The sequence below is a fragment of the Myotis yumanensis genome, unplaced genomic scaffold, assembly GCF_028538775.1.
Source record: "Myotis yumanensis isolate MYYU_CA2020_CCGP unplaced genomic scaffold, mMyoYum1.0.hap1 SCAF_3, whole genome shotgun sequence".
Classification (NCBI taxonomy): Eukaryota; Metazoa; Chordata; class Mammalia; order Chiroptera; family Vespertilionidae; genus Myotis; species Myotis yumanensis.
In genome coordinates, this window is record NW_027223754.1 from 55,438,306 (window position 1) to 55,454,258 (window position 15,953).

General features: G+C 35.8%; 2 pseudogenes; one reads left to right on the forward strand and one right to left on the reverse strand.

Annotated features, from left to right (window-relative positions):
- LOC139006148 (developmental pluripotency-associated protein 2 pseudogene) overlaps positions 1–15,953 on the reverse strand; it is a 71,655-nt pseudogene that overhangs the window by 11,820 nt on the left and 43,882 nt on the right.
- On the forward strand, positions 173–284 carry LOC139007705 (U2 spliceosomal RNA; annotated as a pseudogene).

Below are 15,953 nucleotides of genomic sequence, written 5' to 3' on the forward strand. Positions count from 1 at the left end.
TAAGATTGCTTTTTAAATAAGCTATTATATTGTAAGAGACTAGATACACTAACTGCCCTGAATTATAAAGAGCTATTATTCTGAATATTTTATTCCAGATTCCATCATTTTATTTAATCTTCTGAACTTGGGGCATAGGACTTGAGATTTTTTTTTTAAATGGTTGCCACACATCGCTTCTCGGCCTTTTGGCTAAGATCAAGTGTAGTAAAATGGTTGCCACATAATATGGCAAGATCTTTTTAAAGGGAGAGAAAATTTAATTGTGGCAGAGGAAATTGTATTGCTGTTGGAAGAGCCATTTGAATATGAGAAGTAAACTCCTGATTGTGCAACCTGAACTTTCAACTGCAGGTGCAGGGGAGAGGGAGTTGTTCTGCACAGACAGAATTTGGACAGCACAGACAGAATAAAATCATAGCTGGCGCTAGCACTCACTGCTGAGACGGCTAAAATGAGGCCCCACTAACCGTAGGGACCACCTTCACTGCATGACACTCTCATGAAAGAATCACAGCTGGCTGGGACCGTAGGGACGTCGAGGCCAGGCTGTGACCTCGTACAAGAATGTCTCACCCTGTGTCCTTGACAGATGGCCTGCCCAGCTTCAGCTCAGGATAAAGGGGGAAAAAACAAAAAACCTGCTCACTTTTGTACATTTCTAGTGGTCAAAAGATGTCTCACTTACCATTATATCAATATTTCTGTCATTGGACCTTTAACTCTGGTGCTAGATTTTTCATTCAGCAGAGACCTGAAAAATCTATTCCTTTGACAGGATAACTCTTCACATATGTTGTTACATCTATTATACCAAGCCTTCCCTTCTGTGGTCGAAACATTCCCAGTTTTTAACAATTTTTCCGGTTTGGCCTGATTTCTAAATTCTTCCCAATCTTTATCTTCCGGTGCTAGACAAGCTTAACTTTCTGAAATTTGTCTTAAATTGTAGCAACTTTAGCTACACATAGTGCTCAGATGTAGTTTGATGTAAAAATGTGATGAAACTATTAATGCCTATATTTGAAAGTGTGTAGCTATATGAACCAACCTAAAAATAGAACAGACAAGTCTTTTATGTTTTTAGTTATTGTTGGCTAGTATTAACTTAGAGAAAAGCAAAATCTTTTGCACAGAAATGATTCTAAGTACAATTGATTTTTAAAACATGTTTGCCCTATAAATTTAAATCGCATGCATTCCATTCATACTTGCAAAGAAAATAATAAAATAGTTTGACTTATACTTAAAAAGCAAGTGTGCCTGAGTACATGAAGAAAAGTGCACATTTGTACTGAGGTTGATTAACAAAGCAAACATAAAAATATATTTCTGTTTGGAAATGCTAAATATTGTAAATATATTAAATTTCAAAAAAATGCATACTAAATGAATAAATCTCATATAATATTCCCCAGGGAATTTTTTAAGGATCTTAACAAATGTTTCTAAAGTTCAGGAAAAGAGAATATGGCTAGAAGCAAACAGGCATTTTAGAGAAGAAACAAGTGAATGTCCATGTTACCAATATTAAAACATATAATAAAGCTCCAATAATTTAAACAGTGACATCTGTATCTAGTATACACAGAAATCAGCATTCATACCCTTGCAGCAATATGTTGTATAAGAAAAAAATCACTGGAAAGAGAATATTAGTCCAAAAAAATTTGACCCTTTTTTTCTGGTGAGACTATAAAATTTGTAAGATCTTTCTAGAATAAATTCCGGCAATATTTATCAAATCTTTAAAATTATTTTATATCTCATATAGCAAATTTCTATGTAGAAACCCTAAGAAAATAATCTGACAGTGGACCAAGAGCAATACAGACTAGGTTCTTTACATATGAAAAAAAGAAAAAAGGAATAAATTATAACAATAGAAGAAATATAAAAGTAATGTACCATCTATTGATAAAAGAAAACTAGTTTCTATAAGAAGCAATCTCCAGATATGATGCCTCAAATATAAAAGAATAAATTTGTATAAGTACCAACCAAGGGTTTCTGGTTACTAAAGGCTTTCCTCTCTTTTGTGGTTCAAGGACCCATACTCTTTCCAGCTTGTGGCTCTGCCATTTTTAATCCAAGGCTGCTAATGAAGTCAGTCTCGTTCTGGCAAAAGGCAAAAAGCAAAAGGCCTTGGAGAAACATAAATATTACATGCGACTTTCTCTTCAGATACCATTTGCAATAATTCATTCACATAGACACAAATATCTGAGAGCTGAGCTATAATGCACTGGATGAAAGAAAGGAAACTATGTTTAGTGAATAACTAAGGTATGGCACCAGAGCCTCCTCTTGAAACCCCAACTTGTATCTTTCTTTCCAAAGAAGGCAGCCACCTCCTCCTCCAGGGAAATAACCAAATGCCCATCTCAAAGTTCAGGATTTCTAAACGGGGGCAGTTCTCTTCATCAGATCTGGAATGAGGCTCCTTGTGGAGGGGGGAGTAACCATTTGGAAGAATTTAGGAGAGAAACAGAGTGGTTGCTAGTCTGTAGCAATTATGAATCTTCCAGAGCAGACACTTGGAGGACCCAAAGATTATTTTAAGGTTTAAGCAGTGAAACATTGTTTTCATTTTGTCCAGACAGGACCATGTTCTTCCATCAAACGCTTTTGAGGCTTCTGTTCCTTTTTTTTTTTTTTTTTTTTGAGGATATATTAATTAGCCCATCCAAAGTTTTTTTCTAGATGCGATCCTTCTCAATTGACTTCACTGTGGCTACCTTGAAACCATATAAAGAAAGTAGGTGTGGGCCAAAGATAGCATGCTGTCTGATACAGGACTAAGTCAGTCGAGTAAGAAATCTATTAGGCCTGTTGTTCAAGGTCTTTTTCAGTCTTTCTTTACTATTTGGGATGCAGAAGTACTAACTTCCCAATCCTATAAACCCCTTCATATCTGAGTCTCTCTGTTCTTTCGATCTCTGTTTGCATCCCAGTCTACACCCATTTCTATCTCAATACCTTCTACTGCTCCTTACATTGTGTTTTTCTTGCTCTTTGTAAAATTTCTATCTTCAATGCTTAATTAAATTACACTATTTGTAGTTCACTGTAATGATCGTTTACTGCTATGAATTTTATTTCTGTAAAGCTAAATCTGTATCACATTTTTTTAATAATTAGCATGTTATAATCATATAGTTACATGGGCTTTCTTCTCCTAGGACTGTCTTCCATATCACTGATTTTCCTTGTTCTGAAATTTGCTTGTTTGAACCAAGAGGAACTCAAAGGTAGAAAACATTTCAAAATGTCCAAGTGGTTAGATATTTGTCTGCTTCTAATTTTGCTTTTATTTTCCAGTTTTATCATAATTTGCCTTATTTTGTTTTTATTGTTTCAAATTTTAAATGTACTTATGCTTTCATTTTTGTCCTGTTTTAAGCTCATTACTTTTACAAATAGAACAAAAGCACTTGCAAAGAGGATGCATTTTCTGTCAGATAGAATGCTCACTGCTAGTCTTTACATAATGCTATCTCATTCACAGTTTTTTTCCCCTTTGGATTAATATTTCAGTCAACTGGATTCTGTCTCTAAGTAATTTTTTTAGAAAGATCTATGAATGCTATAATTATGTTATTGAATAATTATAAGTACATTTCCATTTTCCTTTTATGTCTATGATTTGTGCTTGGTTCAAAATTTTGTGGTCCATACAAAATTGTCTATGGACACTTCTCCATTCAGTTCTGCAAATGTCAATGGCTTTAGTGACAAGCTTCTTCTGGTTGGACCTTTATACAATTTCTACTGTATCGTAGGTACTAGCAATGTCATCATGATAAACCCTTTTGTGCCTTGCTCTATTAATCTATTATTTTCTATCCCATCATATTCAGTTTGTTATTCTTATTTCATATAGTTACATGGGCTTTCTCTCCTAGGACTGTCTTCCATATCACTGATTTCAAAAATGTTTTTCTACATCCATCTGCTTTTAATATGGATTTCCAGTTCCTCTTTTAGCTCCTTCTAAAAACCTGATTCTGTTTTATCATATCATATTTTTATATTTAGTTTTAATAATTTATTTTAAGCAGCTCATTTATTTTATTTTTTACTCATGTAAAAAAGTGTCTTATTCAAACTTTTCTTTGTTTTCTGGTGTCGCTGCTTGTTTTGCACCATCTTTGTTTTTAAAACTTTTTAAAAAAATAAACTTTAAGTATCCAGGCATAGATCTCTTGCAGGATTTATCCTATCTATAGTTCATTATTGAATTGCCATAGGTCTTTCTAAAGTTGCCTTTTGCATAAGAGTAGTTTGGTGGTGTCTGTCTCAGGTCTTATTTTTTTTTTATTGTAAACTGATTTAATTATTTCCTTAGTGCTTAATTTACAGGCTGGACTATTGATAGCTTTAAGTGCCTTTTCAATTCTTTGGCTACTTGGGGACAAGAGGGGCCAGTATGTTAGAGAATAACTGAGCAGCCTTGATTCAATTATTTCATGTAAGAAAGTGTGTTCTGCCAAATTGGTAAATTCATCTTCAGACTGAAGTCATTGCTGCCTTCCAAGTAGCTCTCTCTGATCGAATGCCATTTTACTGTACAGCCCCGGGATTCACAGTGAAGACGTGGAACACTCTCATTTCTGTTTTATATTTGAATGCTAACTTATCTCTGCTTAAGAGCATCATTAAGCAGCTAGAAAGCTGATTTCCCTGTTGCTGCTTCCCTTGAAATGTTTGCATTACCACAGTTCAAAGCAATTAAAAATGGCATGTCCTTCATTAGGCCTTCCTTCCCCTGATGTCTTATAGTGGGGGGATTGGATACTATATCCTATTGCCCATTCCCAAATACCCATCTTCCCAAGTAAAGAATTTTTTATTAGGGTCCTTTAGGATCCTCTGACTTATACTGAAGCAAATTAACCAGACATATATATGGTTTCTGAAAAGATATATACTAGTTCTTGTCCTATTCATTTAGGTTTAGATTATCACTCTTTCTAAAAGATATTACGTGGTTTGATAATGTGGCTCTTTCTTAGTTTATTATAGTTAAGGTTAGTTTTCATTTTTTTAAAATAATTTCAGTAATTTCAGGCAGAAAGGCATGTAAAAACAACTTCATTCTCTTCTTTTACCTGAACTAGGCAGTGTGCTGCCTAAGCCTTTGCCTACCTAAAAATACCTTTTGTTGCTTTCAGGCGTGAAAGATTCTAATCACTCCTCCAGATTTGAATGTGGGAAGAGAAATCTATGGGTGTGCTTGCTATGTGAAACATCCTGCTTTTTTAATTTAGCTTTTCTCTTTCTGAAGTTCCAGAGACCTAGGTATTTATTACTTTCAAAGTTTATAATCCAAGAACTGTGAGGAAATATGGGAACATAAGGACATGTGTGGTTTAGCCAGCTCCTCTCCTGTGAAAGAGAATAACAGAGGACTTGTATTCATGATTAAAATCGCAGAAGTCACCAAATTGGCAATCACTGTGAGAATTTTGGCCAGACACAGAGTATCTAAGATCAGGCTAGGGAAAGTCATATGAAGCTGACATGCCAATTAGATGCTGTATCTTAGGTGACCTCACTAGTGGAGCCATCTCAGCAGGGGTGTTCATACCTCAGGAGGGACAGAGTATCAAGCTGGCAAGTGACAGGACAGTAAATTCGGCTGAGTTTTGTCATAGAAAATAGCTCTTTCCTATTACAAGAGTTGGCCTAGATACCTTAGAACAGTGGTTCTCAACCTTGGCTGCACATTAGAATCACCTGGGAATCTTTTTAAAATCCTGATTTCTGGGCCTCATCCTCCGGAAATTCTGTTTCTTTGTTATGGGGTGGGGCCACAACATTAGTAACAAAGAAACAGAATTTCCGGAGGATGAGGCCCAGAAATCAGGATTTTAAAAAGATTCCCAGGTGATTCTAATGTGCAGCCAAGGTTGAGAACCACTGCCTTAGAGCAACAGCTGAGAGGGGTTCCAGCGAAGTCTCTCAAGGTAAATTGCACCTTAGCAGTGGCAATGCTATTCCTACAGCAGCAAAGAGAACGGAGGGTGCTGAGCCTGGAAGCTGGCGGGATAGTTCACAAAGCAAACATAGAAACAAAGAGAAAGGAGGCCACACAGACCTGTAATTTTCTATCTGCAATCGCCTGTATTTCCAACACCTTCTCTTCTCTCAAAAGAGAGGGGCTGATTGTGAGTCTTCTCCCTGCTGTTCTTCATTTCTTAACTGAATTGAAGATGCAAGAGCCAAGTGGACATTGAAATACAGCATCAGTTATTTCTTGATTGGAATTCAGTCTCCCATTGGGCATTTTGCAACATCTCACAGTGAATTCACCCATTCCGTTATCAATGAATCGCTGGAGACAGCAGACCTTTCCCCAAAGCAACAGAAAGAGAGCACACAAAGAGAGGAAAAGCGGCTGGAGACAGGATCACAGGAAGGCAAAGATTTTCCCATAGTTTTAGCACAAAGTAGAGGACAAGGGATGCTGCACTGTCATTGGGCTTTGCAGCCTCCCTTTTATTGAGGAAGAATAAAAAGGAGCAGAGAGAATGACAGACATTATTTCAAAATGCCAACAGTGCTGGTTGATGTTCCTATTTCAGAGAACTATGCAGCGATGAGGACTGGAGCTGATCTAGTTCCCTCTCCCATCTTCAAGAAAGCCTTGGACTTCAAGTACTCAAGTGCAAAAAAAGTAACAGTTTTCATACAAAGAAAGCAAAATTGCTTTCCCAGCCAATGTGCAACGGAATTATTTGTGTTTCTATAATGTATGGTTCAGTCAAATTAATCTACATATCAAATCCTTGGGAGGGAGGGAAGAAAGAGCAAATAGACTGTTCTGTTACCAGTGAATATTATGTTTGTCCTGTTCCTTCCATGAAGAGAAGCAAAGTAAGATCACTTGAGCCTGGACGATATCCTGGTTTTCAAAAGATATAGCAAACGTGTGTGAGTTTCACTACTTTATGTATTATCGTTTTGTCAAGTTAAATGTAAACTAAGATTGATTTGCCTAATTTTACTAACAGTTGTCTGCGCTGAATTGCATCTGTATTGTTCGTCACTATTCTGATTACATAATTTCATACTAACAAAATCTATTGGTTCTCAACACCAGACATGTAAAGAGCCACTCAGTTCGAAGATATTGTACACTGTATAGATGGAATAATCAGTGCCCCAAACACTGGCAGTGTCTGAAATAGGCTTTTGATTAATGATTTGTGTTAACCAGTCCTTGGTATTCATAAGTGGAATGTGAAAGCACAGAAAAATAGGAACAAAAGCTAAACAAATGTCACTATTTTCAGCAACCAACGAACACATGGCTAAGAACACATTTTTCATATTTACAGATAAAAGTAAATTAGCTATAGTAAGTTGCTAACTAGGTATTAACTGAAGGTTGGAAGAAGTACTACCATTGGGAAATGCAAAGGTATTTAAATGAATACCTCCAAATACTACAGCAACTCTCAGGTCAAAAGCAATTTGTATTTCTTGTTGTACATGTTGGTATAAAAGAAAAGAATATAATGAACTAAAGTTCCCCTCCACCCCCAAAGGAACTTGACCGCCTTAGTGGAAAAAGGAAAGGAGAAGAAGAAAAATAAAATAAAATAAAATAAAATAAAAAACAGCTGTTTGGCCTAAAGGAAGAAAAGGATTCCCCAATGACAAATTTACAATCAAGAGGAAATCAGGTCCAAGGAAATGAAATGAAGACAGCCAATGTGATTATCTCTAAATTTTTAAAAAATAGTTTGAGTATCAAAGGACAGGAAAGAAAAACGTCTTCAAAGAACCAAAAGTTCACAGTAAATCTCCAAAAGGAACAAGAAGAAAGAAAAAACAAAATGTAATACTTACATAAGTATATTATGCATTCTGAATTTTCTTTAAAACTGTTACAAAGTTCAAACATATCTTTAGCATCTACTTACCATAACTACATCAGAGAGGGACTGATGCTAAGCCCTAACTCTAACCTCACCACAACCTGCACTTCAAATGCAGAGACATCAGCAATTGTCAGATAACAGGAAATAGACATTTCAAAAAAAAAAAGAAAAGAAAAGAAATAGACATTTCTGAGATGATAGGTAAATGGAATAAAAATATGCATTAATAATATAGATCCTATTTCTTTAGCAATTACAACCAAAGCATGCGGAGGAATTAGAATGAGACATGTTAGTGAAATCTGGGTCTGCGTTGAACAACTGGATCCATCCGAAACCTACAAACTGACTTTCTTCAAACAAAAAAATTATCCTATAGGAGTGGCACAGATATTTTCAATTTGCCGCTCTTTGCTCTTGCAAGGAGCAGCCTAAAATCCTTAACATGTGCCAGGTGCCTGTGCTATGCTTGCAATCCTGTCATTCACCTTTCCCTTCACCTGCCACAACTTGAAATAGTTATGAGTATTGAGCTTCCTTCTCAACCAAAAGGAAATTTGCCAAACTATGCTGTCAAAGGAGTGGCTTCAAGGCATATGTAAGTCATAAGATAAAAACTTTTGAGATTATTTTTCTAAGAAACATATTCCATTTTAGAAAAGAGCTCTAGCTTAAGATAAGATTGCCTTTCGTTACCTCTTTAGGCTTTAATAGTAGTATACCCAGTGCTTGATGCGCCATAAAGATATTCACAAATATACAATAAAAGGCTCATATATTAGAAATTAATAAATAGTAGAAAGAATTTCTTTCAAATATCCATGCTATCACTGATGGCCAAAAATTGTTTCTGTACACATACTAACATATACACCTGATGAAAAATAACTGGGCTTTTCCACCAGCATATCATACTCATACCAAAAGGGAGAAGAATGATGACGGCATCCCAGCTCAATAGAAAAACAGAATTGCAGATGTGGTGGCTCCTAACCAGAAGAGGCTGGACTCTGAGCGAGGGAACTCTCTGGTGGCCAGAATCGCTGAACACACATCCTGAAACCAAGAGACACTAAAGCTTAATGAGCACTCCGGACTGCCAGCAGACAAAGCAGGCAAAACAAAGATTTCCAAACTGAAAAGTCACAGACACTTCTCCATTTGCTTTACCTAAAATGTACTATGCATTACAGAATTGGGAGTGTTTCTGACTAGATTGGGGAAAATAGCAAATCATTTTTTTGAGACAACTGAAAGGAAGTTGCTTTTCATTCATAGCATTGACTATAATAAATGTGCACAGACATGAGAAAGCCAGGGAGAGCGCTTCTTCAGGGCTGTTACACACGGTGCATACAGGAGAGATTTTATCTAAGTGAGGATCTCAAAGGAAAACTTGACCATGGTCATAACAAAATAGCCACAAAAGCAGTAAGCTATATAAATGGTTCTTCCAGCCCATATTCCACCAGTCACAGGGGATGAGGAACACTTTTATGAATTTTATAAACCAGGGTTTTAATCTACAACCAGGAGTTGCACTAAATGTTCTTAAATATATATATTCAGATTTTCTGCTTTTTGAAGACACTAGTTTCAAAATGTTTCAACTGAATTTATGCAGCAGATATGTTGCATTTATTCAAGAATCGTGTATATATTTCCTGTGTTTATTAAGCAAATATATATTGCAGATATAAATATGTATGTATGTATATAAATACAACCTTAGAACTTCACAAAATGGAGTTCTAACATAGAGTTAATAGGATTCCAGCTAAAAGGGAAAACATTTGATTTGTCTTTTTAATTTCTCCACCCTTATTATCAATAGTCACCAAATGTTCCCCATGTATTTTTAAATCCTGAAAATAGCTTGCAAGCCTACCCTCTTCCTGATTATTCTTTACATATCACCTCAAATTCTGGGAATGCACATTTGAATATAACTATAACAAATCTTTTACAGATTCTAAAGGATTTCATTGTATTTTGAACTGAATTGATTTTAAGAGGAATCCAATTTGTTTCCCATCCCTGAGGTAATATAAGTAGATTTTATTAAGACTTGAGGATTCTGTTTTAACCGAGTCAAACAGTTGTTTCTGCAGAAGCTAATACACTCTTGAGCTGTATCAAGAGAATATGACTTCTGAAATGAGGAAGCCGAGAACCCCTCTCTACGCTGCTGAGACCATTGTTGAAATGAGCACCTTTTCTGGGGACTGTCCATTTGGAGAGACATCAATGAGTTTGAATGTTTCCAGAAAAGGGTGATGTGTTTGAAAAGGGACTTCAAATCCCTGTCAGGAGGAACCATTGGATGAGTTATCCCAAGGACCTGGTAGGCTCAACTATTCTATATTTCTATGAATAAATTCAAGTTCGATTATGAATAACATTCTTATATAATGTATAGGAAGGACACTGAAGTGAGAAGTTCCATAATTTCACATTTAAGTTTATAAATCAAAATCCAGTTACTTAGTAAATCAAATTTGAATCCATAATCTAATTATATTACACATAAATAAATGCACATTGTAGCCTCATTATTTTTGGTAGGAATTTTTTTCTTCTGTCTATATAATACATAATTTTGACACTCTTATTATAGAAAATTTAGCTTTTTACAGAAGCTTAGATTATCTATATTCTGTCAGTGCCTAGATTTTACAAAGCAAAAATCTACTTTTAAACTATAACTAAAAGAAATAAATGTTATCATAGGTATAAAAATTAATATTTCAATCAAGGTGTATGCCAGTGGAGTTGGAATGATGATAGATTCTAGGGATCTTATCCAGAAAAAAAAACACATAAAGGACTTAGGGATGTGTGTGTGTGTGTGTGTGTGTGTGTGTGTGTATTTGAAGGGATATTAATTAAAATACCTTTCTCCCATTTTAAAAAACTTAGATGAATGAACCAATGTTTTCAGGATTATGATATTCTGCTAGAACCACTTAATATGTACAGTTGAAGCTTCCCCTAAGGTTTTCCAGGGAGGACTTGCCATTCCAGGAAAGCATGTTTTCTCCTCTATTACACAAACTTACCATGCTTTTTCTCCAACAGAACTGCTAGGCCCTTTTCTCCAATATGGACGCTTCCCTCTTCAGCTGGAGTTCTACCTTCTCCATGAAGACACACCTTTGTCAAGTAGGGAAAGAGGACGGAACCACTACATTCAGAGATAAGAAATGTTACAGTGCAAAAACAAAAAGATTATAAAAGAGGATTATAATGGAGGCTTCAATATAAGCCAAGTCCTATTCTCTGGTCTCACCCTAGCTTGATTGACAGAATAAATCTTTCCTCTTGGTAAAACAAATTCACTCAGAACTGATTGCCTAAGGTCTGAGTGTAACAAAAAACTTTCTCTGGTCACATTTGCTAATGTCTACATAGAAGCCATTTCTATCATAACTGTTTTTAAATTAAAACATAAATTACATTCTCTTACTGAATGCTTTCTTTGTAAAGGCAGGACTCAGTGATCATTTGTATGATATGTCCTATTGTTCTTGCAAACATAAATTTATTAAGTGTTTATAGAGTTATTTCCTAAGAATGAAAGGCCCTTATGCTCCTCAAAAACCACAGGGTGGTAAGCTTTCTATTAATGGGTGAGCTATTACAAAAGGGGAAAAAATGTTCTGGAATTGAAAATCAATGCAGATATTTGAAAATATTTAACTCTATCATGAAACATGCAAAATTATATTTAAAATGATAGAAAAAATCAATGGAGAAATTAATTAATGAATACTTCAGGAAATGAATCTTTACTTTAGGAATGAATACCTTTAGGAAATCTTACAGATGGCTTCTTAGACTGCTCTTACAAAAGTTGTAAATCAAAGTGTAGCAACACTAAAAATATTGTCTGTAGCTTATTAAGGGTCATGAGGCCAATCAGAGACCAATTACCAGTCCAAGTACTAGTTGTGTCTCTAGCAGAGATGTAGAGTTAATTGCTCCTTCATTGCATGTACCACTATGTTGAAGGGACAGGACTCTGTTTGATCAAAGTTCTCATTGGAAAAATTATCTCACCACTTTATTGTTAGTTGTGGAGTCCAGGTTATTTTTTTTTAATATATTTTCATATCGGTGTTCTCCAAAATTTTCTTTAAATAACTTAAAGCATTGTGGGTGTGTCACTTTTGTGAATCTTGCCATCATCCATATGAAAGAGAAGTATGATTTTTTTTAAAGGAAAGTGAGCCATGGAGAGAGGACATTGATCTTATTGCCCTAAATTTAACTCCTCTTCTCACTCCATAGACTCTGCATTCTAAACTTTCCAACCATTCCTAGGGCTTGAAACCATCTCTGTGCTGATAACTCATAAATCTACAGCCACAGCCCCAAATTTTCTCCTGAGCTCAGACACTACCTTCAACTGCATACAATCCATTTATTCCATAGGCATCTCAAAGTCAATTTGTCTAAATATGTACCTATTACTTTTCCCATTAGTCTATTATACTAATGTAATCCCTACCCTCGGAAATAGCATCCGCTTCTATCCCCCTGCACCGTCTAGTGACCTGTGTACGTGACTAAACCACCACCACTACCACCACGACCCCGCACACACACATCCACTTAGCATCGCCACTACTATCACTCCCCTAATGCAGACTACTATCACCTTTAGCCTAAAGCTTTATTTTCACAATTCCTAAATATGCACCCTGTGTCCTTCCACTCTGTGGTCCATGTTACAGTGTAATCTTTCTATAACAATTTTCTCAATGGTTTATAGTGCTTCAAAAACATTTCTTTGCCATTTGTAAAATTGCAAACTCCTTGACCTGGTTTGATAATGGGTTTATGATCAGAGCCCAGACTTCTTTTACACCTGATCTCTATAACTTTCTCCCTAGTAAATTCGACCACCACCACACAGACCTTTCTCTAGTTCCTTGGAATTACCACACACCCTCCAAGTCTGTTGCTCCACATTGTTCCCTGATGAAATACTCACCACCCATTCTTCATGTGACTAAATTCCAACCCATCCTCCAGGTTTCAATTTAGCAGTTTTCTTGCCATAAGACCATGCCTGATCCCCTAAGTTGGGTTTTCATATCACCATGCAAATAACACTCTATTAGAATGGGGTTGATTTACTCACATGTGGCCACTGGCTTACAAAGGACAAGGAATGTGTCTGCCTTTGGCATCACAGCAGCCTCAGCACCTAGGGTTCTTGTCACTTAGTAGTTACTCAATACATTTAGGACAAACAGATGAAAGTCTTAGGGCAGACGAAGTCCAGAATATGCATTTTAGTCCTGACTAACATATTAGGAGGTTTGTTCATTAAATCGAGGATAAGATAAGACAGGTACCAAAATCTGAGACTGTTTTTAAAGATATAGGCAACAGATTTCCATACTAGGTTTACATGGTTTTCAATCATCATCTTCTCTTGACAACTTAGAAATGCCAGACAGGGAGCAATTGGTTGAAGGCTCTTCCACCTCAGAACTGAGTAGAAGCCAAAATATCTGCAAAAAAATGTCGTCCATCTCCTTGGTTGTTATTATTTGCACTCGTAACAGAGACATTAAATTACATTTTAATTAAATGTCCAGTTCTTCCCATTAAGTAACAGGTTGGTTTTCTATTGTTCCTCCTGCTCAGACTCTTCTCCGGATTGATTGACTTGGCCTCTGAAGGTATGGAGTCAGTTTACTGGCAGCTTCCTGGAGCAGAGCTGGAGTTATCCTTATTCACGTGACATAAATCGCAGTAGCGGTGTGATTTACAGCCGTGTTAGTGCTCATTTGCTAATGGAACTGGATGGGTGGGTTTAACTTTCCCAAGAAAATATTGAGTCTGATCTAAAAGCCAAGTGCACTATAATCTCATATCGCTAAGCCATATTGCAAATCCTACCCTTTACTAACTACACAATTTGGATAAAGCTATTCAAAGCAGCACATTAAAGTGAGAGATGGGACATGTGGCTTGGTGTAATAAGGGGCTTTTAATTTTATTTTTCCTATCTCGTTATGACAGACTTATTTACAGGATGTTTATAACTGATTATAAGCTGATTTTTATTGCATCTTTCTTATCAGATAGATAGATATGAATATATAGATATTGATGTAGAGAAATGGAGATAGATACATAGATAAATATAGAAATAGACATAGATATATAGTTATAGACATAAACATAGGCATAAGTATCAATAAAAATGTTAGAAAATGTTGGTTTTTCTTTATTTTCATCAGTTTCCCTGTCAGACTGTTTAATGATATGTTCTACTTATATTTATCCGTATAACTAAACTTTTTTTCTTTTTAAAGTTAATATTAATATTAAAAACCATTACTCCTTTGAGGATTTATATCTTTTTGTTCATTCTACAGATAAAAATAAGACAATTGTTTAGAAAATCTCAATGCAAAACCTTATGTGAAATTCTTGCTTTTAAGGTAATAGTTTCTAAAAATAATACTTTAAAAAAAATGTGGCCTAGGCCCTTAATTTGTAGGACTAAGGCTGTTTGGTTTTTCCTTCAGAAATAGTAAGGGAAACCTGCAGTTCCTTTTTGTAGTGTTCACTTACCCAGAAAGAGAGGCAAATATATATTTTAGTGACCTGGACTTTTAGAACAGCTCATTAGCGCCAGTTAGCATGTAATAGATATTTTGGCTAAAGAAGTTTATGGGTTTTACAAATAATTTCTTCCTCCCACACACCAAATTTAACAGTTTTATAGTTCTTTACAACTTCCACCCCATTCGTGCACCTCATCATTATACCAAGAGCCAAATTTTAATGATTTTTGTTGCCTCTAGCACTGTATTCATGTTCAGAAATGATGCACCCCAAACTCTGATTAAATGCCAAACTCTACTGATGAAAAACAGGTCCACAGAGTAAGTAATAATGATGAGTGAGATTTCATGCTGTTTTACTGCCAACAGACCATCAGAGAGGGAGTTCAGTTCATATAAAAACAGTCCTCCACCAAACAAGTCAGGATGGCTCGCAGCCTTTGTAAACATGTAAATGAATTTGATAACCCTCCCTCTTTGGAGAATTCATGTAAAATACTCTCCTGCTTGCTTTATTTGGCTTGGTTTAAAATGTCAAGGGATTTGCAGTGAAGCCATTAGCATCTAAACTCTTAAATTAACTAACTGTGTATTCTGACGGCTGACCAGGACCTGAAGTATGATATGCAATGATTCTTGAGGAAAACTGGGAAACATATAAGATCATCTAATGTTTTACTAAGAATAATGTGCAGAGTAGCTAAAAGGAAACATTTTAGTTTTCTACAACTACTGGGCACTACCATTCTAAAAACATAAAAAAGTGATACCATGAGGAATTGCTGTATCTATAATAATAAAAGTGTGATATGCTAATTAGACCAGACAGCCAAACAACCTTCCAGACATCCTTCCGGATGAAGCCGGGGCTGTGAGGGCCAAGGCAAGCCACCGTGGCTGCAAAAACCAAGCCACTTGCATGAATTTTGTGCATCAGGCCTCTAGTCTTATTATAATTAACAAGGTATAATAAAGTGATATTAAGAACAATAAATAATATTTATTGACCACCTAGTATTTGCTAGACCCAGTCTTATAGTCTTTACACACATGAATTTGTATAACCTTTATGATATTTTAGTGTAAAGAATACTGTTCACATTTTACAAATATGAACACTAAAGATCAGAAAGACTAAATATCGTGCTTAATATGAGCTTTGGGTATAGAGCTTGAGTTCAAACCTGATATATTGGATCCAAGTTCTCACTATGCAATATATAACACACATGCATACACACAGATACAACTTATAGTTTATTTATTTATTTTTAAATTTAAACCTTTACTTATACTAATCATCTGAGTTTTTTAAATCTAATCCATGCATTCTATTACATCCTATCTAATAAAGAGTGAATATACAAATTGACCGTCATGCCATCACAAAGATGGCAGCGCCCATAGCCACAAGATGGCGGTGCCCAGTCTCCTCAGCTCCGCCAGAGTCCCCCAGTCCTTTCAGCCCAGCCAGAGG